The sequence below is a fragment of the Nothobranchius furzeri genome, unplaced genomic scaffold (assembly GCF_043380555.1).
Source record: "Nothobranchius furzeri strain GRZ-AD unplaced genomic scaffold, NfurGRZ-RIMD1 Scf116, whole genome shotgun sequence".
Taxonomy (NCBI): Eukaryota; Metazoa; Chordata; class Actinopteri; order Cyprinodontiformes; family Nothobranchiidae; genus Nothobranchius; species Nothobranchius furzeri.
In genome coordinates, this window is record NW_027223132.1 from 423 (window position 1) to 7,500 (window position 7,078).

The following is a 7,078-nucleotide window of genomic DNA, read 5'->3' on the forward strand; positions in this document are numbered from 1 at the left end:
GCAGCTGCTGGCGGGGTGCAGGAGCAGCAGCCAGCCTCCAGCAGCTGATGGCGGGGTGCAGGAGCTGCAGGCAGCCTCCAGCAGCTGATGGCGGTGTGCCAGGAGCTGCAGCCAGCCTCCAGCAGCTGATGGCGGGGTGCAGGGGCTGCAGGCAGCCTCCAGCAGCTGATGGCGGGGTGCAGGAGCTGCAACCAGCCTCCAGCTGGTGATGGCGGGGTGGAGGAGCAGCAGCCAGCCTCCAGCAGCCAGCCTCCAGCTGCTGATGGCGGGGTGGAGGAACAGAAGCCTCCAGCAGCTGATGGCAGGGTGCAGGAGCAGCAGCCAGCCTCCAGCTGGTGATGGCGGGGTGGAGGAGCTGAAACCTGGGTCGGACCTGGTCTGCAGCAGGGCCCATTACCACTCAGAAGCTGATGGCAGTGTGTGTTTAGGTCCCTGCGGGGTGGATGAGCTGAAACCTGGGTCAGACTTGGTGTGCAGCAGGGCTCAGCACCCTCCAGAAGCCGATGACAGTGTGTCTTTAACTCCCTGCCCTGGTGGGAGAGCTGAAAGCTGGGTCGGACCTGGTCTTTAGCAGAGCTCAGCAGCCTCCAGAAGCTGATGGCAGTGTGTGTTTCATCCCCTGCGGGGTGGGAGAGCTGAAACGTGGGTCGGACCTGGTCTGCAGCAGGGCCCATCACCATCCAGAAGCTGACGGCGGTGTGTGTTTAAGTCCCTGCGGGGTGGGAGAGCCATAACCTGGGTCGGACCTGGTCTGCAGCAGAGCTCAGCAGCCTCCAGAACCTGATGGCAGTGTGTCTTTAATCCACTGCGGGGTGCAGGAGCTGAAACCTGGGTCGGACCTGGTCTGCAGCAGGGCTCAGCAGCCAGCAGAAGGTGACGGCAGTGTGTGTTTAGTTCCCTGCGGGGTGCAGGAGCTGAAACCTGGGTCGGACCTGGTCTGCAGCAGAGCTCAGCAGCCAGCAGAAGGTGATGGCAGTGTGTGTTTAAGTCCCTGCCTGGTGGGAGAGCTGAAACCTGGGTCGGACCTGGTCTATAGAAGAGCTCAGCAGCCTCCAGAAGCTGATGGCAGTGTGTGTGTTTTGGTCCCTGCGGGGTGCAGGAGCAGGAACCCGGGTCGGACCTGGTCTATAGCGGAGCTCAGCAGCCTCCAGCAGCTGATGGCAGTGTGTGTTTAATTCCTGCCTGGTGGGAGAGCTGTAACCCGGGTCGGACTTGGTCTGCAGCAGGGCCCATCACCATCCAGAAGCTGATGGCAGTGTGTCTTTAATTCCCTGCGGGGTGGAGGAGCAGAAACCTGGGTCGGACCTGGTCTATAGCAGAGCTCAGCAGCCTCCAGAAGCTGATGGCAGTGTGTGTTCAAGTCCCTGCGGGGTGGGAGAGCTGAAACCTGGGTCGGACCTGGTCTATAGAAGAGCTCAGCAGCCTCCAGCAGCTGATGGCAGTGTGTGTTTAAGTCCCTGCGGGGTGGGAGAGCTATATCCCGGGTCGGACCTGGTCTATAGCAGAGCTCAGCAGCCTCCAGCAGCTGATGGCAGTGTGTGTTTAAGTCCCTGCGGGGTGGGAGAGCTGAAACCTCGGTCGGACCTGGTCTATGGCAGAGCTCAGCAGCCTCCAGAAGCTGATGGCAGCGTGCCTCTAAGTCCCTGCCTGGTGGGAGAGCTGAAACCTGGGTCGGACATGGTCTGCAGCAGGGCTCGGCAGCCTCCAGCAGCTGATGGCAGTGTGTCTTTAAGTCCCTGCCTGGTTGGGAGAGCTGAAACCTGGGTCGGACCTGGTCTATAGCAGAGCTCAGCAGCCTCCAGCAGCTGATGGCAGTGTGTGTTTAAGTCCCTGCCTGGTGTGAGAGCTGAAACCTGGGTCGGACCTGGTCTATAGAAGAGCTCAGCAGCCTCCAGCAGCTGATGGCAGTGTGTCTTTAAGTCACTGCCTGGTGGGAGAGCTGAAACCTGGGTCGGACCTGGTCTATAGTAGAGCTCAGCAGCCTCCAGCAGCTGATTGCAGTGTGTGTTTAAGTCCCTGCCTGGTGGGAGAGCTGATATCCGGGTCGGACCTGGTCCACAGCAGGGCCCATCACCCTCCAGAAGCTGGTGGCAGTGTGTGTTTAAGTCCCTGCGGGGTGCAGGAGCAGAAACCTGGTGGGACCTGGTCTGCAGCAGAGCTCGGCAGCCTCCAGCAGCTGATGGCAGTGAGTGTTTAAGTCCCTGCGGGGTGGGAGAGCTATATCCCGGGTCAGACCTGGTCTAAAGCAGGGCCCATCACCCTCCAGAAGCTGGTGGCAGTGTGTGTTTAAGTCCCTGCGGGGTGGAGGAGCAGAAACCTGGGTCGGACCCGGTCTACAGCAGAGCTCAGCAGCCCCCAGAAGCTGATGGCAGTGTGTGTGTGTGTGTGTGTGTTTAAGTCTCTGCCTGGTTGGAGAGCCGATACCTGGGTCGGACCTGGTCTGCAGCAGGGCTCAGCAGCCTCCAGAAGCTGATGGCAGTGTGTCTTTCATTCCCTGCGGGGTGCAGGAGCAGAAACCTGGGTCGGACCTGGTCTATAGCGGAGCTCAGCAGCCTCCAGCAGCTGATGGCAGTGTGTGTGTTAAAGACCCTGCGGGGTGGGAGAGCTGAAACCTGGGTCGGACCTGGTCTGCAGCAGGGCTCAGCAGCCCCCAGAAGCTGATGGCTGTGTGTGTTTAAGTCCCTGCGGGGTGGGAGAGCTGAAACCTGGGTCGGACCTGGCCCGCAGCAGGGCCCATCACCCTCCAGAAGCTGATGGCGGTGTGGGTTTAAGTCCCTGCGGGGTTGAGGAGCTGAAACCTGGGTCGGACCTGGTCTGCAGCAGGGCCCATCACCATCCAGAAGCTGATGGCTGTGTGTGTTTAAGTCCCAGGGGGGTGGGAGAGCCATAACCTGGGTCGGACCTGGTCTGCAGCAGGGCTCAGCAGCCTCCAGTTGCAGATGGCAGTGTGTGTTTAGTTCCCTGCGGGGTGCAGGAGCTGAAACCTGGGTCGGACCTGGTCTATAGCAGAGCTCAGCAGCCTCCAGAAGCTGATGGCAGTGTGTCTTCAATTCCCTGCGGGGTGCAGGAGCTGATACCTGGGTCGGACCTGGTCTGCAGCAGGCCCATCACCATCCAGACGCTGATGGCAGTGTGTGTTTAAGTCCTAGTGGGCTGCAGGAGCTGAAACCTGGGTCGGACCTGCTCTATAGTAGAGCTCAGCAGCCTCCAGAAGCTGATGGCAGTGTGTCTTTAAGTCCCTGCGGGGTGGGATAGCTGAAACCTGGGTCGGACCTGGTCTGCAGCAGGGCCCATCACCATCCAGACGCTGATGGCAGTGTGTGTTTAAGTCCTAGTGGGCTGCAGGAGCTGAAACCTGGGTCGGACCTGCTCTATAGTAGAGCTCAGCAGCCTCCAGAAGCTGATGGCAGTGTGTCTTTAAGTCCCTGCGGGGTGGGATAGCTGAAACCTGGGTCGGACCTGGTCTGCAGCAGGGCCCATCACCCTCCAGAAGCTGTTGGCAGTGTGTCTTCCATTCCTAGTGGGGCAGGGGAGCAAAGACCTGGGCAGAGGAGCGCCTGTCTGCATCCGATCCGGCCCCTCAGCAGCCCGCCGTGAGCCTTAGAGAACCCCCCCCCCCCCCCCAGCGGGCTCCAGGAACCGGGGCCCTGCGTCGGACCCAGCTCAGTAAGGCCCTCCCTCGGGCCCTGCAGCAGGTGGCCCCGTCTATGCAGTCGAAAACCCCGCGAAAATCGGTGTAGAAACGCCCGAGAGGCGTGGTGCGGTTCCCCGGCCGGTACCGGGTCCGGACCGGTCCGGAAGTCCACCCAGAACACTGCCTGGGGCTTCTGGGCGGCTCCCCAGGCGCAGGCAGTCGAAAACCGCGTGAAAATCGGTTCAGAATTGACAAAACGGCGACCTCGTCGCTCCAAAAACTAAGTCCAAACTAAGCCTTTCGCTTATCGCTTAACGCTTAAGGCGGTCGGCCTTATGGCCAGTAAATGAAAAGTGCCTGCGCCCCTGGAGGTTTTGGAAGGTGCGAGCGATGACCATGCTCGGGTTAGTAGGTGAGGCCATCGGAAAACCAGCGTGAGTTGGCGGGTTTGGGTGGCAATCTATTCCAGGCAGAGTCGACTATCTCTGGGCATCAATTTTGGGATTTTTCCGGCTCTGGTTCTGGGAGAAACGCAGGGGCAAAGTGCACGAGCCGCGGCCGATTTTGGTGGCCTGTCCCTGGGCACAAAGTCTGAGGAGTGTGGGCCTGGTTCTCCGAAAAATACCAGTCTGCTGGAGCTCACTCCCATGGCTCCAGGGGGCACGGCACACCCCCCGGTAGCCGACCAAAGTGCTCTACTCGGGCCAGACTCGGACCCACGACCCGGGGTGAGAACCACAACTACTGGTCATCCTTTTGACCTCCAGGGGGCGCGGCAGAGCCTCCCCAGTCCGACGCAAGTGCCCCACTTGGGCCATACTCAGACCCACGGCCCGGGGCGAGAACCACAACTACTGGTCATCCTTTAGACCTCCAGGGGGCCCGGCACAGCCTCCCTAGACCGACACAAGTGCTCCACTTGGGCTGTACTCTGACCCAAGTCCCGGTGCGAGAACCACAACTACTGGTCATCCTTTAGACCTCCAGGGGGCCCGGCACAGCCTCCCTAGGCCGACACAAGTGCTCCACTTGGGCTATACTCTGACCCAAGTCCCGGGGCGAGAACCACAACTACTGGTCATCCTTTTGACCTCATGGTCATCCTTTAGATCTCCAGGGGGCCCGGCACAGCCTCCCTAGGCCGACACAAGTGCTCCACTTGGGCTATACTCTGACCCAAGTCCCGGGGCGAGAACCACAACTACTGGTCATCCTTTAGACCTCCAGGGGGCACGGCACACCCCCCGGTAGCCGACCAAAGTGCTCTACTCGGGCCAGACTCGGACCCACGACCCGGGGTGAGAACCACAACTACTGGTCATCCTTTAGACCTCCAGGGGGCCCGGCACAGCCTCCCTAGTCCGACACAAGTGCTCCACTTGGGCTATACTCTGACCCAAGTCCCGGGGCGAGAACCACAACTACTGGTCATCCTTTAGACCTCCAGGGGGACCGGCACAGCCTCCCTAGACCGACACAAGTGCACCACTTGGGCCATACTCTGACCCAAGTCCCGGGGCGAGAACCACAACTACTGGTCATCCTTTTGACCTCATGGTCATCCTTTAGACCTCAAGGGGGCACGGCAGAGCCTCCCTAGTCCGACACAAGTGTCCCACTTGGGCTATACTATGACCCAAGTCCCGGGGCGAGAACCACAACTACTGGTCATCCTTTAGACCTCAAGGGGGCACGGCAGAGCCTCCCTAGTCCGACACAAGTGTCCCACTTGGGCCATACTCAGACCCACGGCCCGGGGCGAGAACCACAACTACTGGTCATCCTTTAGACCTCCAGGGGGCCCGGCACAGCCTCCCTAGTCCGACGCAAGTGCTCCACTTGGGCTGTACTCTGACCCAAGTCCCGGGGCGAGAACCACAACTAATGGTCATCCTTTAGACCTCCAGGGGGCACGGCACAGCCTCCCTAGTCCGACACAAGTGCTCCACTTGGGCTATACTCTGACCCAAGTCCCGGGGCGAGAACCACAACTACTGGTCATCCTTTAGACCTCCAGGGGGCACGGCAGAGCCTCCCTAGTCCGACACAAGTGTCCCACTTGGGCTATTCTCTGACCCAAGTCCCGGGGCGAGAACCACAACTACTGGTCATCCTTTAGACCTCCAGGGGGCACGACACAGCCTCCCTAGTCCGACCCAAGTGCTCCACTTGGGCTATACTATGACCCAAGTCCCGGGGCGAGAACCACAACTACTGGTCATCCTTTAGACCTCCAGGGGGCACGGCACAGCCTCCCTAGTCCGACACAAGTGCTCCACTTGGGCTATACTCTGACCCAAGTCCCGGGGCGAGAACCACAACTACTGGTCATCCTTTAGACCTCCAGGGGGCACGGCACAGCCTCCCTAGTCCGACACAAGTGCTCCACTTGGGCTATACTCTGACCCAAGTCCCGGGGCGAGAACCACAACTACTGGTCATCCTTTTGACCTCATGGTCATCCTTTAGACCTCCAGGGGGCCCGGCACAGCCTCCCTAGGCCGACACAAGTGCTCCACTTGGGCTATACTCTGACCCAAGTCCCGGGGCGAGAACCACAACTACTGGTCATCCTTTAGACCTCCAGGGGGCACGGCACAGCCTCCCTAGTCCGACACAAGTGCTCCACTTGGGCTATACTCTGACCCAAGTCCCGGGGCGAGAACCACAACTACTGGTCATCCTTTTGACCTCATGGTCATCCTTTAGACCTCCAGGGGGCCCGGCACAGCCTCCCTAGACCGACACAAGTGCTCCACTTGGGCTGTACTCTGACCCAAGTCCCGGTGCGAGAACCACAACTACTGGTCATCCTTTAGACCTCCAGGGGGCCCGGCACAGCCTCCCTAGGCCGACACAAGTGCTCCACTTGGGCTATACTCTGACCCAAGTCCCGGGGCGAGAACCACAACTACTGGTCATCCTTTTGACCTCATGGTCATCCTTTAGATCTCCAGGGGGCCCGGCACAGCCTCCCTAGGCCGACACAAGTGCTCCACTTGGGCTATACTCTGACCCAAGTCCCGGGGCGAGAACCACAACTACTGGTCATCCTTTAGACCTCCAGGGGGCACGGCACACCCCCCGGTAGCCGACCAAAGTGCTCTACTCGGGCCAGACTCGGACCCACGACCCGGGGTGAGAACCACAACTACTGGTCATCCTTTAGACCTCCAGGGGGCCCGGCACAGCCTCCCTAGTCCGACACAAGTGCTCCACTTGGGCTATACTCTGACCCAAGTCCCGGGGCGAGAACCACAACTACTGGTCATCCTTTAGACCTCCAGGGGGACCGGCACAGCCTCCCTAGACCGACACAAGTGCACCACTTGGGCCATACTCTGACCCAAGTCCCGGGGCGAGAACCACAACTACTGGTCATCCTTTTGACCTCATGGTCATCCTTTAGACCTCAAGGGGGCACGGCAGAGCCTCCCTAGTCCG